A 27,023-nucleotide genomic window follows, 5' to 3' on the forward strand; every position below is an offset into this window, starting at 1 on the left:
ACTGACAAAGCAGCCACCTGAACTTTCAATTTACTGGCTGCCAAACCCTTCTCTATTCCATTATTAAGATAATCAAGGACAGAAATGACCTCTCGTGGGAAAAACATTTTTGTGGTGCACCAGGAGTTGAAGTATTTCCATGTCTTGAAATAAATTGCTCTTGTGATCTTTTGTCCTGTTATCTAGCAGCGTCGAAAGTAATTGTTGGACAACTCCTTTCTATTTAAGGATTTGATCCTCAGTATCCAGGCTGCTAGCCTGAGGGGTTCTACATTGGAATGGGGAAGGGGTCCCTGACTCAGCAGGTCCTCTAGAAGGGGCAACAGCCAATGTGGTTCTGCTAAGTTTAGTAGGATCGAGAACCATGCCCTCCTGGGCCAATAGGGGGCCACTAGAATTAGGTTTGGTTTTTTCCTGCAACTTATTTAGCACTAGACGAATCTGAAAAGGGGGAAAAGCATAGCACAAGCAGAAGGCCCAAGGCTGGGCTAGTGTGTTCAGACCCTATGCTTGTTCCTGCTTGTTTAGAAAGAAGTACACCGGTACTTTTGCATTTGCCTGAGATGCAAATATTATGACTTGGGGAACTCCATTTGTCCACTATCATCTGGAAGATTTCTGCATTCAGTCTACATTCCAATTCTAGCACTCGCTTCCTGCTTAAGAAGTCTGCAACCTGATTTAGACTGCCTTTTAGACGCACCACTGTCAAACATGGAGAGCTTAGGATAGAAGAATCCCGCTTCTTGTGCCTCCCTGCTTTGAAATGTAGGCTACCACCCTGGCATTGTCAGATAGTACATGAATGTGATGGCCCTTGACCATCTCCTTGAATGACCAAAGCCCTAGGGCAGTGATGGCAAACCTTGGCACCCCAGATGTTTTGGAACTACATTTCCCATGATTCTCAACTACTCTGCAGAGTGCATGAGCATCATGGGAAATGTAGTTCCAAAACATCTGGGGTGCCAAGGTTCGCCATCACTGCCCTAGGGGAATGGCCTTCAGCTCTCTCCAATTGGAGGATCTCTTGGATTCCCTGTTTGTCTGAGACCCTTGTGCAATCTGGCCCTCGAAATGCATGCCCCAGCCCCAGGAGCTTGCATCCGTCGTTAACCTCTTTGCTTTTGGGAATGTCCAGAACAAATTCCTGTCTATTTACCTGGCTCCTCCAGCACCATAACTTCCTCCAGACCCGAGAAGGCATCATGATTTGTTTTTCTAATGACTCCCCGTACAACCAGTTTTGCAGAATTGTCTGCTGGAGATATCTTAAATGGAGTTGGGCCCACTGAACAGCTGGGATCGAGGCTGTCAGGAGACCTACGGTTGACATGGCTGCCTGGCTCGTAAATCGGTAAGCTTGTCTAGATTTTCACTGCATCCTGAATTTTTATTATCGTATATACTCGCGTATAAGCCGAGCTGAATATAAGCCAAGGCACCCACTTTTACCACAAAAAACTGGGAAAACGTATTGACTCGAGTATAAGCCTAGGGTGAGAATGCAGCAGCTACTGTAAGTGGAAAAGAGGGTCAACAATGCCCATTTGCAGCCTCACTGTGTCCCCCATCTGCATGCCTCAGCCTCACTGTGTCCCCCATCTGCATGCCTCAGCCTCACTGTGTCCCCCATCTGCATGCCTCAGCCTCACTGTGTCCCCCATCTGCATGCCTCAGCCTCACCTGATTGACGTTGTTCCCATCTGCCGTTGTGCCGCCGTTATGATCTCACAGCACTGTCCCCATCTGCAGCCTTATCTCCCGGTGCTGTTATATATTCAGTCTAGTCGGCGGCCATGCAGTGTACCAAAGTCCTGCCTCCTCCTTGTCCGTAACGGAACACTGACTCGGTTTCCCAGCAGTGAGTCAGTGTTCAGCCTATCACGGCAAGGACAAGGAGGAGGCGGGGCTTTGGTACACTGCATGACCGACGACTAGACTGAATGTATCACAGCGCCAGGAGATAAGGCTGCAGATGGGGACAGTGCCAGGAGGACTCGAGTATAAGCCGAGGGGGCAGAAAAACGTGCTAAAAAACTCAGCTTATACTTGAGTGTATATATGGTACTTTTTCCTCTAGGAGAAATATCTTTCCCTGAACTGAGTCGATGGTGTAACCCAAGAATCTTATCATCAGGGTAGGGACCAGGTTTGACTTTGCTGTTCAGGAGCCAGCGCAAACTCTAAGTGGTTCTCCATCTTCTTTAAATTCCTCCACAAAAGATCTTTCAAATTGGCAAACAAGAGTAGATGGTCCAGATACAGTACAATCAAGAACCCTAGTCCTTCCTCTTCCCAGGCAACTGGGATGATTACTTCCTGCTGTAGAAGTTCCAGCAAGAGAGACGTCATTGCTAGAGATTTTGCCTGACTTATGGGCACATGTTATGAGTTACATAAAACAGACTTGGCGGGGTCCCCGAAAATCCTAGCCTGTAGCCCAACCCTGAGGACAAACATACTGGAAGTCCTAGTCTTCCACTGTGGAAGAAAATACTGTAGTCTTCCTCCCAGAGTTGGAAAACCAACACTGGTTTTTGGCGGGCTGGCTGGGAGGCCTAAACAATACTTCTGTTCTACCTTGACCCCTTTGAGACCTCCAAGGCCGCTTTACATCCCGCTTCCTTAGCATACTGGGTTTGGTGAAAAGGACCAAAAATATTTTAACCTGTCATCTTTTTGGCTGGAAAGGCCTTTTGTTGCCCTCAGTTTTTTTCTAAAATGGTGTGAAAATCAGGACCAAACACAAGTTCCCCCCCTCAACTGGAAAACTGCACAGCTTCACTTTTGAGACATGAACTCCTGACCACGTTTTGACCCACAACACCCCATGTGCCGAGTTCACTGGGGCCAAAAATCTTTCTTCACGGATTCGACGGAGGCATCTGCCATGTATCCCAACTGCCTTTTGTAAGACTGGCAAGGTGTCAAGCACATCTTTCTGGTAGGTCCCTGCCTCAATATGCCCCTTTAACTGTTCCAACCAGTGCCCCAGATTCCTGGCTACTACAGTTGATGCCATTGCTGGTTTAAGGTTAGCTAGATTTGAGTCCCGGGCCTTTTTCAAACAAGGAATCTGCTCGTATATCTATGGTGTCGTTCAGGACACCCATATCTTTGAATGCTAGATCGGTATTACACAAGACCTTGGAGAATGCTGCATCAAGCTTAGATCTTTTGTTCCAAACTTGAGTACCATCCTCGTCAAAAGGGAATCTCCTTTAAAGCGATCTTGAGAAAAAGACGTCCCCCCTCTGGATCTTCCATTCCCTTTTTACAGTCTGACAGAACCCTGTGTACCGGAAACACCCAATGTTTGACCTCACCCATACCGATACACTTTTATCATGGAGGGATAACTGGGCTTTATCCTCGATGTTCAGGGTGGTATTTATGGATGGCAACAAGTCACCCACCTTTTCCAGGAACAGCCTGTAACGGGAGGAAGATACCTTCTTCTCTTCACCCCTTCACTCTTCTCCCCATCTGACTCTGGGGAGTCACTTCCCTCCTCTGAATTGCTGACCTCCCTAGGAGCTAAAGCAGACTGGCGAGGGCTGAATGGTGGATTACCTTTGCTAATCTGTGCCACCGGATGCTTATCCAGATAAGATGGGAAAGACTGAAATGGGTCTACCAACGCTTTCTGGAAAGTAGTAATAAGCTTACTGGATTGGACATTTTTGGAAATCGCAGTATTTGCAATATTTGTGATTTTTCTGTAGTACTATTGAATACAATTCATTCACTTAATTTTCATTATATTTATTATTTAATTCAGACTGATATTTAGGAGAGTCTCTCTGCAAGCTATTAAGGTCCAGACATTCCCATTTATTCTGTTCTATATCTGGTATTTTCAGTAGAGATGCACAAACCGTGTGAACCAACATATGACCCAGACTGGACTGATGCACACATTGTGACTACACAGTCATATCATAGTTACATAGTTAGTCTGGTGAAAGACCCAAGTCCATCTAGTTCAATCAATAAAAAAAGGGGGGGGGGATATTATTATTATAAGATTATATTTGTGTGGGTTAACTTTATAGGTCTAAAAAGCTGAAAGCATTAAAGTGGTTGTAAACTTAAATGGCTACAATTGATCTAGCCTTCATGTGTTTGTTAGCTTAGCAGTGCAGTTTTTTTTTCTTTGTGCTCATTTGTGGTCACATGTCCTTCTTCTGCTCTGGATCCCCCTTCAAGGGAGAAAAGTGGGAGGGGCCCTGATTCCCCCCTGTTTTGGGTAAACAGTACAGTCAATAAAGGCTAGAGGAGCAGAGAGGAGAAAAGTTGGATGACGGAGGCACATATCCAGACTCAGCAGCCATGATAAATGTGGTCAGCTCACAGAAAAGTCAAGAACAGGCAGGATCAACCAGGTACTGTAGAAGTCAAAGAGGCAATCGAAAAGGCAAAAGCACTAGGCTATAGCTTGTGCCTTAAAGGCATAGGAGCATTATTTCTGGGGAGGGGTGACAACCACTTTAAGAACAATCATGTGAAATTATGTTGGGGGAAATTTACCAAAAATATTGGCGGGTGCAAAATCTGGTACAGCTCTGCAGAAAGACCAATCAGCTTGCAGGTTTTATTGCCAAACCTTAATTGAGCAAGCTGAAGTTAAAAGCTGATTGGCTACCATGCACTGCTACATCAGTTTCTGTGTACACCAGTTTTAGTAAATCTCCCCTGTTGCTCTTATGTTCATAGATGTACTGTCTTGAGTTGCAAACTTTTATCACTATTTAACTTAAAACGGCATATATAACATTGTGACACTCTTGATCTCCAAAACTAATTACAAATGCCATAGAAACTAAGGAATTCTATTGACTAGATGTAGGAGCAGCTTCATCTATGTAACCAAGACACCATTGTCTACTATGACAACTGGTGTAATACAGTCAGTCCCAAGTTGTCTTTAGTCTCACAATTAGCAATTTAGTAGGAAGCAATAAACAGTTAAAATAATGAAGCAAGAGATCCTGATGTCCAAGTAGACGGACCTTAATGCAAAGTTTCTATTTCTTATAATTCCAGCATTTATGATCAATTTAAAAATAAATACAGGTATAAATAATTCCCTGTGGTAGAATCTATTTTCATTCAGTAACATGTTCACTTTGGATTTTGTTATAGTACATAGCATAGCATGCTATCATGTGTCTAAATAGATCCTAATTAAGGATGAGCATATCTGCCCAGGTCTGGTTGGCAAACAGTTTCACAAATATTGGTCAAAATTCAAAAACTTTGAAGTGTATGAGAGCAAAATCTTTTTATACTGCTCTGGCCTATTGTCAGACTAATAAGCAACTATTAGAAAAAAAAAAAAAAAACACATTGGAAGCTAGGCACCCATCTTGGGAGTCATCTCACCAAATGGCAAAATTAAAAGTACGGTGGAGCACACAAGAAAATTTGTAAGGGATTTTTAAAAGGTACCAAAATATCAGTAGAATAAGAAATGTTAAAAATGTATATATTTTTATTAACACGTAAATTTTAAAAGATCACCCATGATGATATGTATATGCATAGGAATTCATATGTTTCCATATATGTATATTTTACAGCATTATATACACTAAATAAATACAGCTTTGTAGTGGTGAGTGGGGGATATAGTCTAGTCTCTCCCCATACAGAATCTCCCCATAATAACACACAGACTGATTTAAAGTTAGGCTGCTATTGTCAAAAACTCGCAGGAAGCAGGTCTCAGTCCTGCACTCTGGTTGGACTATTCACATATTTCTTTAAATGGTTATGTTACAAATATTATAAGCTTAAATCGTTATTTCGTAAATTGCTCATTTATGTCCACGAGAACAATAAAAGAAAATCTACATAACCGACCCTCCACTCCTCCCTGCAGCTAGGCCGATCTCCATAGCTTCTTTATCCCTACACTCTAGAGTCCTGATGTCATCAAAATATGAGGACACTGAGGGACAGTCCATCCCTGGATCTTGGGGGTAGCGCCATCTGCTGGGGAAGCAGAGGATCAAGTAAAGCGGTTTCTCCTCTTACCTGGATAAAAGGAGCCATTTCTGCCTGGAGTTGGGCTTTAATCCGCACATTGACAAAATTGGTAGAATATTTTAAATTTGTTCCTTTACGTAAATTGTCAGCTGCTACATATCAAGCAAATATTTCTTTATAACATCTTGCAAAGTATGAGAAACCTTTTAGTCAATGTTATTTGATCCCTTTTCTGGTAAAAACAACATCCTACATAGCCAATCTTATTTCCTGTCGTTGTGCTCTCTTTTCATTATATATGCCAGCTCTATCCTATTCCTCCGCCTCCATCTACCATCCTGCATACAAGCATTCCAGTTATCCTCCCACAGAAAGGAGATGAAAAACATGAAGTAATTGGAAAATATGACGTACATTAATGCTGTGGGCTACTGCAATTAAACTTCCAGTCTTGCTGAATTTGTTTTTTCAACTTGAAAAGACTTACCGTCTTTCCAATCCAATATAAAAGACCAAACACCTTCAAGGGCATTTTGGAAAGAGAATATATCATATATTTTTTTCATGATGCTTTTTTCCCCACGGAGCACATTTACTATTGAATTAATCCATTTAATGGTCAAGTTCAAAAACCCTATATGAATGCAGTTTTTTTAGACCGTTGTGGTTTATTTTTAGGTTTCAGCCCTCCAAAATATTTAGGGGTCTTTTTATTAATGTTTTCAAGAGTCATGACTTTCACTTTTTTTTTTTTTTTTCACACACATAAATGGGGATAATTTAATAAAGGCAAATGAGCGGTTCACTTTGCAAGGGATTCTGTACCTGCATGGCAATATTTCCCAGACTTCAGTGAATAAGTCAAAGCTCTACGGACTTCTATAATCCAATGGGGTGCAAGCAAAAATAATGCTTTTTTTTATTTTTCTTGCATGTGATTGAGTAATATTTAAAGTGAACACACTAAGCTCTGGGGAAATACCCTTGCAAAGTCAACAACCTATTAGTAAAGCAACACAAATAAAAAAAAAGTGTGGGAACGAGTGAATCTTGGATAAAAATATTGACGACTCCTTAATGTCAGTTTTCCTAGGCACATAAATATACATATCAAAAAGGGAGCACAATGGCTTTTACAAGTTTAATGCATTTTTAAGAGCATATAATGTGTTTCTGACACAGTAATTTGAAAAAACCCTGCTCTGTTTTTATTAAGACCCTTTCACACTGCTGCGACTTGAGTCACGTGATTTTACTGCGATTTTGTGGGCGTGATTTTGACAATTTCAGGGAATGCCTGTGTAAACTTGAGGTCTATGGACCTCAACTCGCATAAAAGTTGGACCAAAGTAGTACAGGGACGATTTTGAAGTCGGTGCGACTTCAAGTTGCACAGATATGAATGGTACTCATTGGAAATCATGGGGTAAGACCTGTCATGCAACTTTGCAGTCCCAAGTCGCACAAGTGTGAAAGGGACCTAAAGGCTAATACATGTGCAAACAATAAAGGCTCGTACATGTGCGAACTCCAAATTATTTTCCGTCTGTACTGTGCAAGCAGATATCATGGAAGTAACAATACAAAACGCTTTTGGTTGTCCCACAATAATTGCAACCATAAATAATGCAAACACAAAACCCAATATCAATATTTTAAAAACTAAAAAGAATATATATATTTATATTATAAAAATATATTTTTTCCCATGACTGTGCCCTGAAACCTTAACCCACAATTAAAATTATATTAACCACACCCCATGGTAGGAACGAATTAGTAGAACAGGAAACACAGCAATAATAAAACAAAGAATATTTTTTTTTTTTTTTAAAACGACTGTTTCAATCAAAATACTGTAGCCAAGAAATGCACTCAATATATAAAGCAATATATAAAAGCTACATTGAGCTAAAATAAATAAATACATTGGAGTACTCAAATGTGTCTCTAAATGTTAATCGGAGGAGCATCTTAAAAAGACCAGTGGCCTAGTAAATGCTTAACACCCAGCACAGCTAAATATTGCATGTAATGAAATTCCAGGGTGGCAAGGAGCTAGACATAAATAATAAATTAGACAGGCATTCATGTAAATAGGTTCCTATAACTGGCACACTTGGCATATGCATCTTGCCACACAAGCCCAAGAGGGATAAACCACCTGCATGCTATGCAAATAAAAATCTGCATGAATCATTGAAAATGCACTCATGGAGAAACTCCAAAAAAGGGCATTCAATAGCAGACATCATAATGAGGTATCACTCCATATGCTGTGCATATATGTTGGGCCAAATGAACCCACTTAGTCAGCATACAGACCTCCCCAAAGGGTTACAAGCATGGTCTAAGCAGTATAATTATAGGCAACAGTCAACTTGTTTTAGCAGTGTTGGCGGAAAGAAGTGTGCTGTTAACGCAATGAAATGATATGCAGATCATCTACACTATATTAACAAAAGTATTGGGACGCTCACATTTACATAAACATGAACTTTATTGGCATCCGAGTCTTAGTCTGTAGGGTTCAATATTGCGTTGGCCCACCCTTTGCAGCTATAACAGCTTCAACTCTTTTGGGAAGGCTGTCCGCAAGGTTTAGGAGCATGTCTATGGGAATGTTTGACCATTTGACCATTCTTCCAAACCTTGTAGACAGCCTTCCCAGATGAGTTGAAGCTGTTATAGCTGCAAAGGGTGGGCCAACTCAATATTGAATCCTAAAGACTAAGACTGGGATGGCATTAAAGTTCATGTGCGTGTAATGGCAGGTGTCCCAATACTTTACACACACTATATATATATATATATATATATATATATATATATATATATATATATATATATATGCGCCAGAGAGAGAGAGAGGGGAGAGATAGAGAGAGAGAGAGAGATAGAGAGAGGGGAGAGATAGAGAGAGAGAGGGGGGAGAGAGAGAGAGAGAGAGAGAGAGAGGGGGAGAGAGAGAGAGAGAGAGAGATAGAGAGAGAGGGGGAGAGAGAGAGAGAGAGAGAGAGAGATATTATATATATATATATATATATATATATATATATATATATATATATATATATATATATATATATATATATATATATATATATATATATATTTTTTTTTTGTGATAGATGGATAGATACACATACATCCAAAATGAAAAGCTAAAGAATTCCTACTTGTCCAGCCACTCATACCTAAAGTCTTCACATTCTTGCAAAGCTATGCCAGCCAAAGAATCATCAGCACTTTCAAACCAGTTTGTATGGTCTATATTGGCACGGTCCAATCAGATAGCAACTGCTTACAAATGAAATCTCTCCTATGAGTTGACAGTCATAGATAGCTTTGACCAACTGTGTTTTGCCTTGATTTACTGCAGGAAGATGAAACGTTGCTGGGTCCCCTGGGCATCCACCTGGCCCTAGGCTGCAGTCTAGATTGCCTTGTGCATTATACAACTCTGACCAGATGCCTATAGCCCCTCCACCAACTGCTACAACACAATTATCTCCCTAGAATGCAATAAAAATGTGGCAGCCTGTTGCCAAACATAATAAATGTAATAATTATTCAGCTAAGTAATATTTATTGATTATCAATGCGTTTAAACTGTAAGAAAGGTGTTATACTTTAGCTAGTGTCCACTGATGATTCAACGAAATCAAAGACTGATTTGTGGGACAGTTGCGTTGATTTACTACTGGAGAGTGCAAACACTGGTACAGCTCTGCATAAAAACGAATAAGCTTTCAGGTATTTATGTCAAAGCATAATTGAACAAGCTTAAGTTAGAAGTCGATTGGCTACCTTGTAGAGCTGCACCAGATTTTGCACTGTTCAGTTTTAGTAAATCAACCCCACAGTGTTGTTCAAGCTTAGTTGTAGTGTCATGGAAATACTAACCATATAACATCCCCCCCAATCCTTTGATCCTTTGTATTATACAAAAGACAGACAACAGATAAACTAGTCTGAGCAATTATGTAATAGGATTACAATCTATCACAAATCCTATAATAATGCAATCGTTAGGAGGCCTCCTGGTCACAATAAGCCAAGATAGATCTGGTCATGGTGAAAAACGTGTCAATAAAATGCTACACAAAACCAAAAGAATTATCTACCTTTCAGACACTGTCAAGAATATTGACGGCTCTGTCTCCTATAAAATCTGTCAGTACAGTCTAAAACACTGGGGTTGATTTACTAAAGACAAAAAGGCTGTACACTTAGCAAGGTAACTTTCACTTTGCAAGGGAATGTTCTCTTAGCTTCATAAAATGTAGTGAAAATTTACATTTTTGCTTACACATGACTGAGTCCGAAGAGCTTCATCTCATTCACTAAGCAAAAGCTAATATTCCTTTTCAAAGTAAAAAATGTCTTGCAAAGTGAACAACTCATTTACCTTTAGTAAATCAATGGTATTGTATGTATAGCATGCGCTACAAACATTGCTCCAAATCAGATCAAAAGTGCAATTACCGTGCTTTATAATGCCACGTTTTACTTAATAAGCAAAAAACAGAATAACATTATTCTGAAAAGTTTATCACCCCTGAAATAGCCATACCAAAGTACTTACTGCTCTCAGCCAGCAGAAGACAGCTGACACCAACATCAGGCCTGGTAGTCTCTAGACAGCACTGTCAGCAGCTCACAAAATATAGAAGAACAGCAACGCTACAGTGATTTTCCAGCTAAGGTCAGCAAAGAGCAGACAGTAGAAAAGTGAGAGTGGTCTACATATCTGCATTGTATATGAACATTTTATATCTGTATTTAGTGGATAATGGAAGGAAAAAAAAAAGGATGCTACAAAAAGACATTTACAGCTCTGAAGACCTGAAATGTGTAAAACTAGCAATATAATGTTTTCAGGTTGCAGGCATTGATCAAAGTTGATCTTTATTACCTAAGGGGTGCCTGCTATGGCTTGCCACTGCCACCTGAGCTGTAATGAGCTGATTGCAGCCAGGTATGGGTTAAACTACTAAATGCTAACTTACGCTATCATTAGAATAGTTGTAAAGGTGGTTGTGAGAAGGTGGATCACTGGTCGGACGACAAGTAAAAAAAAAAATAAAAATTTTAAAAATGTCTCGAGATGTGTGTCAGTTCACTCATCAAAAGTGCTAGCTGCAGCTAGCTCTTGTGGGAGTCAGGTTTTATTATTGTTCTTTTTTAAATCTTAGCTTGCAAATGATGGTCTGGAAAGCTTTCCTTGCAGCAAGCATTTACAAAGCAGTTGCAAACTATTCAAATAATATCGGACAGCTTTCATCAAGCCCAAAGCAGCCTTTAGTCCGAGTTTTGGGTAGTGTTAAAGATGCAAATAGCTAACTTCAACAGGTATTTAGCAAGCTACAGCGGCTTTGATTACCTGCTATTCAAAATAGAACTCTGCTAATGAGAAATGTGACCCAATCAAATCTGATTTTAGACAGGGGAAGACGAGTTGTTGAAGCTCATTAACACTGTGAAAGGTTACAAAGGATCTCTAAAGACTAAGCCTCCACCAGTCTACAGTCAGGCAAACTGTAAATGAAAGAAACTGAGGTTTGACAGCTAAGGATCTGTATGCATTTTAATGTACTTGAATAGATCGGTAGCTATTGCAAAAAAGGACTGGATGGGGACTTTAGGATTTTAAAGGCACCGGTAATAAATTTGAAAGAAATTTCTTTCTAATCAATTGGTATTAGTTTTATATAAATTTATTCCAAAAATAGAAAAACATACAGATAGAGAGATTAAAAAGACTGTTAGACATAAGAAATGGATCTATACACATAGGAAGACTGCATCAGTATACATATCGAGGTACAAATATTACAGAAATTCCATATCTATACAGGGGAACTAGTCACCCACAGTAGAACAAAGATAGGTCAGTAGGTATTATGATGAACAACTGATGCAGGATCCAAAGGAAGTGCCTCAGGAATTATCTCCGGATGACGGACCCCGTTTTTCACCGTCTGCTGGCTTTGCTGACCCCTTATATCACCAGGCAGGATTCCTGCATGCGGCAAGCCATCACTCCGGAGCAGAGGCTCATCGCCACGTTGCTCTACTTGGCGACTGGGAGAAGCCTTCAGGATCTCAAGTTCTCTACAGGCATCTCCCCCCAGGCTCTGGGGATCATTATTCCAGAGACCTGTTCTGCCATCATTCAGGTCCTGCAGAAGGACTATATGAAGGTAAGTTTTATCCTTTAACATCACATTCTATGTATTTCATGATTGCTAATGTCTTGCATTTCTTTCCTCATTCCCTAATTTCCATCATTGCAATATGCTCTAATTCATATGCTCTGCCCCTTTGTCCTCAGGCATATTTGCCTCACCAACTTCCCCACCATGCTCTTCTTGGCCCATAAAACTATAGTCTAGTCACTTAACAATGTCTTTTGTCAGCTCCATAGTATTGCTTTACCCTAAACACCCCCTAAAATATCTACAAATGTGATGTGTGTGCTTCAATTCATGCAGAGTGTTTTTTTTTTTGGGGGGGGGGGGTTGTGCCAAACTCATTAGGAACCCCCCTCCCCCCAACTGCTAGCTCAGCTGATAGCAATCCTCTGATGACTTTACCAAACTCAATACACACTATACCTACCTTTTTGATGCTCACATTTATGGATGAATTCACCTAAGCATGTAGTGCAAGGGCCTGCCTCAATACTTAAAATGTTTTATTTTTTTTTTGCTTTTAACCTATTAATTATCTGGATATGTAATATGAGAATTTCAAAAAGTGCTTACATTTTGTTTAATTTTTGTTATTCTGACACTTCTTACCTGTCCCGTGGGCTGCCAATAGTGTAACTAAGGAGGAGCTTCCCAAAGTATCACACATTATTTAGCCATTCAGCTCTCAATCAAGTGGAGAGGGTTACCTGTCCTAAACATCCCTCATTTTTTAGCAAGGGTTCATCAGATGGGGGGGATGGGGGGGGGGGGGGGGGTGATGACTCTCATAAGGGGACATTAGACTTTAGGCTTTAAATACTCAGTTCCCAAAATGTTTAACTAATTTTGTCACAAAATGTTTGTGTGTAATCTGCTTGGAATGTTGATTGTTCAAATTACTAATTTTTGTTCTTGTTTCACTCCACAGTGTCCTTCAACGCCACAGGAATGGCAGACTGTGGCCTCCCACTTTGCCAGTCGTTGGGACTTTCCCAATTGTGGAGGAGCAATAGATGGGAAGCACGTCCGCATCATCCCACCACCCAACTCGGGTCATACTATTATAACTATAAGGGGTTTCATAGTATTGTGAAATTGGCGGTGGTGTCTGCGACATATGAGTTTTTCTATGTGGACGTGGGGCAAAATGAACGGATGTCAGATGGTGGAGTCTTCGCACAGACGGAGTTCTACTGGCATCTCCAGAGTGGCAGTCTGGGCTTGCCACCCCCAAAAGAGAATCAGGAAGGACTCCCGTTCGTCTTCGTCGCGGATGAGGCGTTTGCCCTGGGGAACCATCTGCTGCGTCCTTTCCCAATGAGGACCCTCACCCCAGAGCAGAGGATTTTTTATTTCCACCTGTCCAGAGCCCGAAGAGTGGTGGAGAACACTTTTGGTATACTGGCCAGCCGGTTCCGCCTTTTTCTTACGCCTATTCACATGGCGGAATACAAACTAAATCACATAGTGCTGGCGTGCTGTGTTCTTCATAATTATTTGAAAAAAAGTTTCTTCAAACTATGCGGTCTCAGTTGGCCAACAAGAAGCAGACTTGATGGACAATGCAGATAACCTCACGGGCCTTCAACATGCTCATCTTGGCTTCCCCCCCCCCCCCCCCCAAAGCACCCGTGAGGTTAGAACACAATATATGGACTACTTTGTGGGTAGGGGGGCCATTGATATGCCAGACAATCTCTGAGCAGCATTTTAAAAATAAATTTTTATCTGAAACTCCTTCATTTACTGCTTGGCTTGGTTTTATGTGTCTCGTAGGTATAATCAGAGCGAGATGAGGGGACAGTCTCTTCCTCAGATAATGTTATTATGTTGTGGGTCTGCTACACACACACCTTCTTTTTTGGTAACTAATGTATGTAGTGCATTACTGACCCAAATCGTGCTAATTTTCAGCACCATGGCAGGAAAATGGCATGATTGGCAAAATTTACACATCACTGTGGGTGTTTTTTTAGTAAAGGCACATCCACTATGCACTACAAGTGCACTGCAAAAGTACACCTGAAACTGCCCTGGGAGTGCAAAGTGGAGTTGCCTTTATTAAATCACACTCCTTCTCAGCACAAACTTAAATTGTACTCCAAATACATTTATGTTGCCATGAAAAAAGAAGCCACACATTGTTGCTAATTGAACTGTTTAATCCAACCACATTCACATGTGCGTTTTGAAAAGGTTTTTACAACCAACCAAGAAATTGTGTGTTTCCAAAACTGAGTTTATTAAAAATTTTGTTTAATTGTTGTTTTTGTGTAAACAGGCATGTATCTAACTGTAAAATACAGAACACAGGAACTTACAAAGTTCCACTTTGAAAAGTGAAGACAATATCAGACATGAGTATGTACAAACTGGTCTGATCTTGCCTTCATCACATGGGGTGTCACCCCTGAAAAATCAAAATTTTGAAGATGCACACAGTGTGTCAACATGTGCTATCTCCCATCACGGGGATCAATGTACATGCTTTGGGGCTGCAACCCCTTCATCTCAGACACTAAACACAAAACACATACATTGATCCCCCATGATGGGAGATAATGCATGTTTACACACTGTGCATCTTCCAAATTTTTAAGTTTGAGAAATACAACATTTTGTTAGTAAAATTCAAAAACTAAGACCCTATCTAGTTTGGGGTGTTTCACACTCTCCCCAAAACATCAATGATGTTTTTCAAATTTCAATTAACATCATTGATGTTTTGCAGGCTATGTTCCCAATCCCGATTGCACCCCATTATCTCCCTGATCTGGGTACTTTCACTGGTAAAATGGAAATCTTCTTCCACATCACCTACAAAAAAAAAAAAAAAAAAAAAGCATGTCATGTCATATAAATATGGTGACATACATTGATGAGCTTACCGGAAGCTGTGTTCTCCGACACTCACCTGTTGTGGTGACAATTTGCCCAACCTGCACGATCTCTCCTTCCTCCTCCTCCTGCTCCTCTGTTTGTGCTTTTGAAAGTTGTCCTTCTTTGTGATGGGTGGGGTCCCTGGTGTCCTCATACTTGCCGAGTCTTCTCTCCCCTATGAGATTTCGAAAAAATAAAGAATGAGCACACAGAGGGAAGAATTAACAATATGAAACATTGTTTGGAAGTGTTGTTCAATTGTTTATTTTGGCCGAGCTTCAAGGTCATAACATTATTGGGGACACTGTGTTCAGCTAGAATACTTACCAGAAGAACGATGTTTCCTACGAACGAATGAAACCATGAACTTGAAAGTGGCCATTTTAAAATGCACAACATGAACTCAAAGCACATGGAGCAGTATGCAAGCAATAATAATCATATGAACACAAGACAACTACTTACTTTTGTCAGGAACACGCTTGATCCTTATGTACTGTTCGTGCTCCCTCAGTTTCAGGTCTGACCAGCGTTTTCTCAGTTGATCCATGGATCAGTGTACCCCAAAATTAGGCAGAAGACTCTTCACAACTTTATTCATGATCTTGGCCTTTCTGATATTTGGGTTCGGGTAAGGTCCATACTTCCCATCATAGTCGGTCCTGTTCAATATGTCGACCATCTCCAACATCTCTCCAAAAGACATATTTGCGGCCTTAAATCTTGTCTTCCTGGATCGGGACTTTCAGGCTCCGGGCTTTCCTCACCCTTCTTCCTCGTTAGTGTAATTATTAGTGCGCACCTGTGTTCTCTCCGCCATGTGCTCTCCCCACTGCGCCGGAAGCGAAGGGGCGGGGAATAGTCTGGAAAGAACATCAGGGGCGGGCGGAGTTGCACGCATGCGCACTGTATATAAAACGTAACACGCGTGTGTCGTCCGTACGATCTGTGAACAGAGGGAGAAGTTGAGGCGACGAACGTGCAAACAAGGTAAATTGTTGAACTTGGCACATCACTAGGCTACACTGCTTCTAGATTGAGGCCTGCATTAGTGGAGTTTAGCCTGACATTAGGGTTTGTCTTGTGTTGTGTCTTGCAGACATTATGGACGGGTTTAATGACTACAGCTTCCTCCCTCTGTTCATCGATGAATATTGAGACATGCCAATCCTGTGGCAAAACACGCACCCTTTGTATAGTAACAGACCAAACAGGAAGGCAGCACTGTTGGAACTGGTTGAGTTTGTGAAGCCGGTGGTCCCCCAGGGCAGATGACAAATATATCAAATTGAATAGAAAATTGGAAACCTCAGGAGTACATATATGAAGGAGAGGAATAAGGTGCTGAAGTCCATGAAATCTGGAGTTTCAGAAGCTGAGGTTTTATGTCCCCACCCTGTGGTATTATGACAGGATGAATTTTCTGGCAGACCAGGCTGAGGCCAGAGAATCCCTCTCTACTCTTCCTTCCACGCGTCCTATGCTCCATTCCCCACCTGATGAGTCTTCCGACGCCCAACCTGGCCCTTCCACTCAGGAAGAACTGGAGGAGCCCAGCTTGAGCCAGGTATAGTATTGTTGTACATATTTGTGGAGTCAAAATGAATGATGTTAACTTGATTTCTGATCCCTAATTGGTGAGTTTAGAAAGTGTTTCACATATCAATAGACAGTAGTGGCCAAAACCTTTGGGACAAGAAAGAAAAATGCTGGGCTCAGAATGATAGTCTTTTCTATTGGTTAACAATTTGCAACAGTGTTGATGTGAAAATTGTGTGTGTTTGATGAACCAAAAACTCAAACTATGTCCCTTTTTCATACACAGGAAGAACTCAGCCAGGACCAGGAGGGTGTGGAATGCAGCAGCCAGGAGGTGGCTGTGGAAAGTGGCAGCCAGGAGGAGTCGGGGGTAAGCGGCAGCCAGGCGGTGGGCAGCCAAAGGAGCCTCACCGAATGCCAGGTCCCTCCCCTCCGCCTTCCACGCAGAAGGGCGAGAAAGGGGGGGAATGTTGAGGAGTCGGCCCTGAGGCTGATTGGTGAGGCTTCTGCGGCACTCCAAGCCAAACCCACCTACCAAGAGGCCTTTGCCTCCTTGGTTGCATGCAAGCTTGAGAAAATGAGCAGGGGCAACAGATCTTGTGTGAGCAGGTTATTCTCCAAACCCTCAACACGGGTCTGTTGGGCCAAATGACACCAGAAACACACTTGTGTCGTTTGGCCCATGCCCCTGCTCCTCCTCCTCCTCCTTCTGCCACACCTCCAGCACCACAGCCACAGCCTGGAAGGAAGCGTGGAAGGAAGACCAGAGAGTGTGATGACCTGGGTTCAGTCTGGTCTGCCAGAAGATGCAGCCTGTTGTAGTACCACAGCCTGGGAACATAGATGTCATCTGCTGCTGTTCCGGGTTTCCTGGACTTCAGGACCAGACTTCTCTCCCTCAGACATGTATTCCTCAGGCCACCAATTTTTACGTTGAAATATTTGATGTGTGCCCTGGGGGCCAAAGGCTTCACAAATCTCCCCAGTTTCAACATTGCTGCCTCCCTCTTTATCTGTTCCTGACACTGAAATAAAGGTATTTTTTGTTTGGATGAAATACTTGCGTATGTGTTTTCCTTCCAAAAGTACAGTTTATTTGTGAGCAGGCAGGTACATTTCCAAAAAACAAAGTGAAATAAATAACAAGGGGTGTTAACACTAAACAACCTCCTGTAGATTAAAAAAGAAAAAGAAAATCTAAAAAATAGAATAAATGTTGTTGTTGTAAGTTTGCACAAAAATAAAAAAATTAAAATAAGGAGAAATTAGCAAAGTGTCTTTAAAGGAGATTTTTAGGGAATCCCCCCACAAAAACATCCAAAAAAGAAAAAAACCTAATCTAAAATTGTGTAGATGTGACGCAAACTAAAATTGTATTGCTGAAATGGTTAAAAAAGAGTAATGAAATCCGTTCGGGAGAAGTGTGTGTGACTATGAGCATCAAAAGAAGTTGGTTCTTGCAGCATTGTAAAGAACAAGAGAATGCGCTTGATGAATGAATTTTTAACATTGCAGCGTGACGAATGTGCTATATCGCTTACGAGCAGTAGTTTTACCTGAACGAGCGCTTCAGTGTCGGAATTTGAATGTGAGCATGCGTGGCACTTGGTCCGATCAAAATGCTATACACATGATCGGATTACGTCCGACCGGCCCAGTTGGTCGGGAAATATTTCCAACATGTTGGAAAATTGGGTCGGACGGAGATTCGGACGGAATCAGTCCGATGCATACCACACACAGTCGGATTATCTGACGACACGGTCCGATATGACGCATTCCGACGGATTGTCCGACCGTGTGTACAAGGCTGTAGACATCCCGGGTATGATGACGTTTGAAAACACAAAATCCTAAATTATAATATAACAACTATAAATAATTAGAAGAAATACAATACATTTTTTAATAATGTAATCAAATCAAAAACACCAAAATTTGCTCAGTTGTAAAATTGTCACTGTCGTCACTGAGTTTTTGATGACGAATTTCCCCATGAATCACTATCACTCAATTCTGCAAGCGATTCTAATTTACCATCACTGTTTTCTAGCTGGTCTAAAACTGATTTTGACATAAAGGGTCACTTTTTGGATGCCATAGACTTTCTCATGTTTCCGGGCAGGGCACTGGACAAAGCACTAGGGACAAAAGGGAGGTGAAATAATTTGATACAGTAATGTAATCTCACAGATTACAGTGTATTGTGTTATGTATTTTTCACTTTTTGAATTTGCTGATGGGCTCCGCCCCCATGCGTCACAACGCCCCCATTGAACGGAGCCTGGAACATTGATGAATTGGGCGGAGGATACAGCGGGGGGACTTCGCTGGATCCTGGGGACAAGGCAAGTAACCTGTACCAGGATACTGCGATACAATCCCAAGTGTGGCTCAGGGTTATCGCTTTTGGTACTGAAAAATGAACCCCGAGCCACACTCGGGATTACCGCCAGGGAGGTTAAAGTGTATATAACCCCCCAAGAATGAACTTCTCTAAAATTGTGCCCTTTTATTTAAATATACCATTGAAAACATTTTGCTGCATCAATTTGATAACTACAAAACTGTTGATTTCAGAAATTCAGTTGTCCAGTGTTATCTCAGGGTTGTTATCAAGGCCTGCATAATGCTTAGCATTTATATTGTAGCTATGAGTGTGGGAGTGGTTGAGCTAACAAAAGACAATGAGCAGGACCGACCTTCCACAAAAATGCTGTTACCAGTGCACGGCAGGTTTTAGGTATCATGCACATAGGGCATCTGTTTAAAGCTGACCACACATCGTCTTTTTTTTTTTCAACCAGTGGGTTGAACGTAAAAGCTGACCCAATTCCCTAATCTTCACATTCAATGTGGAAATCATCCTCACTGTGTCACTGTATTCTGACAGTGAGGAGACACCCCCGCCATCAGAATACACATATCAGTGCTGCAGCCTATTGCCTGCAGCGCTGATCGAGCTGGAACATACAGACAGGGTGGTTAACAGAAGTTGATCTGTAGATCGACTTCTGTGGAACCTTAGTGGACACACATAGATCACAATTTGATTGAATTTCAATCCATGTATGACTAGCTTCAGCCTCTCGGAATGCCAGAACTCCTGGCAGGAAAAATCTGCTTAAAAAAATAAATCTGATAAAAGCAACATATTGCACGTGTTTAGGTGCATCTAGTGTTTGAGAACTATTGCATTCTATTAACCAGAATATGAGTTCATTATGGCCATTGGAATGCATGATCACTCGACCGCTAGATGTGTCTTGCATGTATGCACGTTTTTCAGGGTTTTTTTCCTGCTCTTCAGCTCCTCGCCTCAACGCACCTTTGATGTTTTTCTTTCCTTCCTGTAAAAGCTTGCTTACTAATACACCTGTACATGTCTATGTGTGCATGGACACCGAGGTTTTTACTGGCTAAAAAAAAAAAAAAAAAAAAAGGGAAACCATGCTCAAGGTCTGTAACAGTGTTTGTGCTCTGTTTGTACGTTGTCTTAGGAGCAGGGTCAATTTCTGCAAAACCACCAGTATCAACAATATTTTTTTACAGGGCCTTTAAGAGCGATCAAGCATGAGGGTATGTGCATGTGTTGTAGAGATGTTGTGCTTTTTTCCCCCATATACTTTAACTAATGGTCCACAAGTCCATTTCAAAGCTGACTAACAGATAATTCTTAAGTGCATGTGCAGCTGAAATTAGCAGCCTACAGGCCAGATAGGAGTCATGGACCCCATACTCAAGAAGAGTCTGTCCGCCGTAAAAGCTTCCTTTGCCTGGTCCCTTAGCCCACTCAGTAACTTGTTGAAACAGAAGATGGAGAATTTGATTAGTGCAGATCAGATTGGGGTTCTCGGTCACCCTGTTTCCCTAATGGACATAGGGTAAATTACACATAGGAAGGGCTAGGAGAGCTTGACAAGGAGTTTTCAGAGCTCTTCAAGGTAAACTGGGTTCCACAAGCCCCCTGCCCAAAGCGACTCCCGTCACAATATGCATGGCCTATTTATATTTACTGTTAACATGTACCGAATGGTAAACAGGTTTGGTGTGTGCAATTATGCTATTATCCACTGGCTCACAGGTTGTCTAATGCTTCTAAGACTGCTTTCACACTGTATCGCCACAAAAACAATTTTTTTTGCTGTACTTTAGCTGTGTTTCAGCAGCACTTTTCGGGCACTAGCGGGGCAGATTTTTTAAAGTCACGTGAAAAAGGTGCTTTGGAAGTGCTGCTCCTTCATTTCAATGAGCTGGGGCATTTTGGGAGCACTATTTATAGCACTCCCAAGCTGCCTGAATGATGCTGCTTGCAGGACCTTCCTAGCGATCCGTGTGTGAAAGCACTCTAAATGGAGACATCAGTAAATGCAAGGTATAGTCTCTACAATACATTCTAAAATTCTAGACTGTTGTGTGACTTTTTTTAATAAAAATACCCATTGATCTTGCTCTTACCCTTGCTCTTTCATGATCTGAACCTCCCTGGTGGTGAGTAAGACCAGTCTGCCCTGCTGTAAAAGGCAATGACAGGAGAAGCCACTATCAAATACTCTTACCCACCCAATCAGGTGGTGCTGCTGGTGATTTAGCTTGACAGGGTAGGCAAGAGTGTTTAACAGTGCATCTGACACCAGCTTTATCAAAGGGAAACAGCAATCATTCAGAAAATTTCAAATTTCAAGCCAGCAACTCTTTTCCCTAAAAAAAAAAAAAAAAAGTACCAAGTCTACAGCAGTGACAGACAACCGCATCTGATCATTTCTAGAAAGAAAAAAAAAGTGATCATCTTCCAAACATAATTCATTAGGGTTGCCTGAACATCATTTCATATTTATGGGTAGTGTTCCAAATTGAGCAGCAAAGGTCTTTAAAAAAAAAAAAAAACTTTTTATTGAGATTACAATGGTTAGAACCATGTGGAATAACAGCATTGTGAATAAAAGAGCTCTTATGAAACAAGCCCATTAATACAGTGATGTTTGGGGTATGTACATAAACTTTATCAAGCAAAGAGTATCTATAGTATGTAATCTTAGTCCATTTAGCCTTAGTCCATGTATCAAAGGAGACATTGTTGTATGTAGGTAAGGAGGATGAAGAACTGAAGCAGCACATGAGAGTCAAATTAAAAGAAAATTTGACAACAAGCAGTAGGAATTTTGGTTGGTGTAATCCTCATCCAAAATTCATCCAAATTTTCTGCAGATAAATGTGGACTTAAAATAATAAAATGATGGATATGGTGAGAAAGCCACTGTTGAGTACAGATTGATTGAAAGATAAATATTCAAAGGAGGGCTAAAACTTGATTGCTGTTTTTAGTTTTTTTAAATATGGAAATCTAAGTGAGCTTTGCAGTGTAACTTTAAATTCTATGAACAGCTGATTAGTGCAGTGACATCCAGGAAAGTGTTTTCCGGTTTCTACGTTCTCTCCGAAAGTGAAAACAACAAAACTGCCTGATAAATGTTCCAGATAATGCATGGCCACTAGCAAACCATGTAGAAGAATCCTGTGAATATTTACAGAGTACGGTGTTTTAATTTACAAGGAAATGATCAACATGATGCAAGGTCACTTAGTGAAACCAATTTCCACCGCTCATAGAGCTTGGTATTTATTGCTCTTTACAGGCACATAAACCTTTTTTTTATAGCATACTGAATCTATATAGTGTGAAATGTCATGTCTGTGCGCACAAACCTTTCAATCAATCAAACATTTATTGACTGAGATTATATATACCAGGTGCATGGCTTGATAATTCTCATTGAAATGTCAAAGAAGGCAACATAAAAGTAAGATTAGTGATTAAGCAAAGCAGTATGTTCAATTACATGCAGATGTTCAAAAGAATACGTCTGTGTTAAGCTTTATATTTGCAAAATAATAACATAAGAGTTAAATATGGATTTTACATTTTAGATATGTTACTCCGCATACATTATTCATATGCACATGTTTAAGCCAAACTTTTTTCTATTTCTATAGCCCTATTTTGTAATTTCCACTGCCTCAAACTCAATCTATCCAAAACCATATCCATCTCCCTCATATGCCCCTTCTCCTGATCTCTCGATCAAAATCGATGACACAACTATAAGCCTATCCCCACATGCCAATGTTCTAGGTGTAGTCCTGGACTCTGAACTCTCCTTCAAGCAACACATCCAATCACAAATCTTGCCGCCTCAACCTCCGCAACATCTCCAAAATACGCTCCTTTCTAATCAATGAAACAACAAAGCTCTTAATTCACTTGCTGGTCATCTCTCACCTTGACTACTGCAACTCTCTTGTCACTGGCTTACCTCTACATAGTCTATCACCTCTTCAATCCATCATGAATGCTGCTGCCAGATTCATCCACCTTACTAATCGCTCTGTGTCTGCTATCCCTCTCTGTCAATTCCTTAACTGGCTTCCGCTTGGCCAAATAATTTAATTTTATATAGTAACAACTACATACAAAGCCATCTACAATTTCACCCCCAGCTACATCACTAGCCTAGTCTCTAAATACCAACATACTCGTTCTCTGCATTCCTCTCAAGACCTCCTGCTCTCAAGCTCCCGCTTCACCTCCTCCCATGCTCGCCTCCAAGATTTTTCCAAAGCCTCTCCAATCCTATGGAATGCCCTACCCCAATCTGTCCGCTTACCTCCTACTTTATTAGCTTTTAGATGATCCCTAAAAACCCTACCCACACCTAACAACTGTATTTTCATTTTCTCCATGAGCTCATCCCCCACAGTTATTAACTTTTGTTTACACTTGACCCTCCCTTCTAGATTGTAAGCTCTAACGAGCAGGGCCCTCTGATCCCTCTTGTATTGATATGTATTGTAAGTGTACTGTCTGCCCTCATGTTGTAAAGCGCTGTGTTGGTGCTATATAAATCCTGTATAATAATAATAATTATAATAATTGGTTACTGGCAAAGAATACATTATTTTTAGTAGGGGCACAATAGGAGTAAAATCACTTATTTGGTAGTATGAGAATCTCAAAGTTTTCTTGCTATATTCTAGCTGTAGAGATTCCTTGCACTTTATGTATGGCTACCAGTATCAAAAGCTGTGATTGCAGTTCAACTCAACCTTGTTGACAAGGTGGCCAAAGAATGATTCAAATATAAAACCTAACCGATAACTAAATAGTTTCTCGAAAGGTTTTTTCCCCCACATTCACCTTTTAACCGAAAAGTTGACCCCTGCTACACTTAGACTGGCCTTATAAAGTTTGAATCTCAGCCAGATAAGTATGATCCATTAATGGGAAGGCTGAACGTACCAAGCTGAACCACTAATCATCTGGGGTTCAACCAGCCAGCTGGATTCTCTTGTGATTATTGCTAGCAGCTGCTATATCCGCTACCGATAATCATGATCTTCTCCCCCCCCCCCCCCCCCCCCAGGAGCAGGCAATGATTCAGCAGGAGGGATTCCCCTGTCAACACTGTTTGTGTTGATGGGGAAATCAAGCAAACTTCTTACCTGCAACCTGTGGTTGCAGGAAAGAAATTCGCTCTATGTATGGCCTGCCTTGCTGTCTTGAAGACTTGTAGTGAGATAAGAAAATCTGTGAACCAAGACTACTGTATAGCACTTCTTAAAAATCTAAATCTAAAATTTCCACATGCTCTCATGTAGAAATAACTAGAAGCTATAAACAGAAACATATCTTACACTTATCTTACACATTAAGGTCTCATGTACACTGCTGCAGTGCTGCTGCTAAATGGACGTTTAGGAGCAGTTGGCCATTTTTTCCCAACTGCTCCTGAACTCGCCTCTATGTTATCTTATCAGTACATGTACACAGGGTCGTTTACAGACAATTCTAGGCAATTGAGTTTAGAGGCTTTTTTGGAACGCAAAAAATTGGGTTCAGAAGCTGTGTTTAGAGGCATCTCAAGCTCTAAACGAGGCTAAACGTGGTAACTCGCATTTAGCCACATTTCGTTTACAGGCGTTTTTTATTTTTGGCTATTTTGGAAAAAAATATATATATATTTTTTAAAACGCTTCTAAAATGCAAAACGCCGCAAAACAGACAATTTGAACGTGAGTTACCATCTGTCAAGTTAAATCGTTCAGGAGAGGGTGTAAAAACATCCCTTGTACATGAAGCCTTTTAAAGAATATTTACATTAAGCAGAATGCTTTCATGTGCATTTAAAAAAAAAAAAAAAAAAGTTCTATAGTAATTATTTTGTTGATGCTCACAGAGCCCAATTTCCCTAGTAGTAGCTGCTGCATAGTTTATTTCTACTGAAATTACTTTAAATAATGTTTTACGTTGCAAAACCTTTTTGCTGCTATAAAAGCAAAGTGAACCAAACAGATAATGCAAAGGAAAACATATTCAAGTGGCAAGTCCCATTTATATTTCTACTTAATATATATTGATCCATTAGCTTTTAATAATATGAACTCAAGGCAAACTAAATACACACTTGAAAAACCATACTGTATATGGAATTGTTTAACCTGCCAAAGGATTTGTTTGGATTTTTGTTCTGAGAGTTGCACAGCCTTACCACACACAACCAGGCAGACAAAACCACTTTCTTGGTTTTATACTACAAAAGGGTGACAGTTGTCTCCTCCCTTCACTGCCAGTCTTCTGATTTGACAGTAAAGAATCAGTAGGAAACCGAGGAGGTCAACTCTGCTTAATCTGTTCTCTCCTTTATGTTCCTTGTCAGCATGTTTGCATGCAGAACACCTGATTGGCTCCCATTGTGGATGTATAGGTCAGGCACACTATGCTCTTCTGAATGCTTGACAAAATTTGCTTGACAAGAGGAAAGCAGCTTTACAAAAGCATCTTAAGTCATGTTTAGATGTATTCAGGCACATCAAGCATTTGGGAATGGATTTAATTGACCATAATATTTATCTTGCTATTAAAATGAACGATCGCTCAATTGCTAAATCTGCCTACATGTACACGGGTTTAAGCACATCGGGCATTTTTTGGGGAGCCCAATTCCTGGATGCCGCATATATGTGTTATGTGATCGTAAAAAAAAAGATCATTACCAACAGATGCCTCTGTGGTCAGTGCTGTACAAACTCTATGTAGCATTAGCTACATAGAGGATATAGTACCGTATTCCGGCAGCAGTACCCCTCCCATGCACTGAAAAAAAATCAAGTCACAGGAGGTTTTGTAATTTATGAATGAATAGGAGAAGGTGGAGAGGCAGGCAGATGACATGATCTTTACTTCAGCCAGTCAGAGAAAGCCTTGAATTTATTCACAAAAATACAAGACTTCCCATGAATGTCCAACAGAGCTCAGCCCAACTCTATTTTGATCCTGAAATGGGGCAGGAAATCTGTACCACTGCCAGAACACAGCAATGATGCTGCATATAGTTTATACAGAACTGACAGCAGCCAAGTATATTATTAAGGCTGGGTTTCCACTGATGGGAATTTGTGGGTTTCTCCGCATTCAATGCACATCACAGTAGAGTATAACTGGTTCTCAATGGAGGTCCGAGTTGCAGAAGGGCATATTCAACCGAAAAACGCACCGGAACGCCTGCTGTGAGCCACGACCGCAGATAGTGTGAACCCAGCCTAAAGTCATGGCCCAACCAAACTATTTGTAGTTTAAGTGTTACTAAACCCACAAGCATAAAATCAGTCTGTATATGTAGAATAGCATGCTTGTTATACTCACTGTGGAACTGGATGGGTTGATCCTCTGAATTGTGTAAATAGGTTGTTTTTATCCTGTATGCACAGATCCTGGTGAAGGCCAGCTAACACAGGCAGGGTAGCCAACCTGCACATGCACAGTTGGGTCTTTTATGCTGGACAGAACATTTACTTGTTCTCAGAGCTAGCCAGGCCACATGATCTAAACATCACACATGTGGGCGTGTATACAGGCTGCAGTGGAAGTCTGCTCCTACCTGAACTCTCAGCACTGGAGAAACTGTGCAGTTTATCGTGTAACCATCGTATACAGATCATCCAAAAAGGTATATAGTGGCAGTATTTTAATGTAAAAAGATTTATAAGCTGTGGGCACTGTGGGAGGAGGGGGTGGATAAACTATTTTCATATTACTGGGTTTAGTAACACCTTAAACTTAAATGAAACCTGGAGTTAGATTTTAAAAGTAGTATTAAATCCAAAAACAGCAACTATAATGCCGCTTATTAATTCTTAAATGTGGTGGCTGCATTCGTTTGTTTTTTTATCTTTCCATTTTCCTTTTTATTTTCACTTGGTGATCAGGCCAGTAAGTCAGTCTTCTTTCAACTTCTTTTAAACAGACCCAGCTGCTCAGAAAAAAGTGCCAGTTAGTGGGTTCAGACAAACCATTTAACACAGACAGGGGTGTTTATAATTGTTAGCTTCCATTTATGTAAAACCTTTATGCCAAAA

At 40.9% G+C, this 27,023-nt stretch overlaps 1 protein-coding gene across 1 annotated transcript in view; it reads right to left on the reverse strand.

Moving 5' to 3' along the window:
* NELL2 (neural EGFL like 2) overlaps positions 1-27,023 on the reverse strand; it is a 438,239-nt gene that overhangs the window by 260,358 nt on the left and 150,858 nt on the right. The gene's annotated exons all lie outside the window — the stretch shown is intronic.

The sequence above is a fragment of the Lithobates pipiens genome, unplaced genomic scaffold, assembly GCF_037356315.1.
Source record: "Lithobates pipiens isolate NorthernLeopardFrog02 unplaced genomic scaffold, aLitPip1_a1.2 Scaffold_8, whole genome shotgun sequence".
Taxonomy (NCBI): domain Eukaryota; kingdom Metazoa; phylum Chordata; class Amphibia; order Anura; family Ranidae; genus Lithobates; species Lithobates pipiens.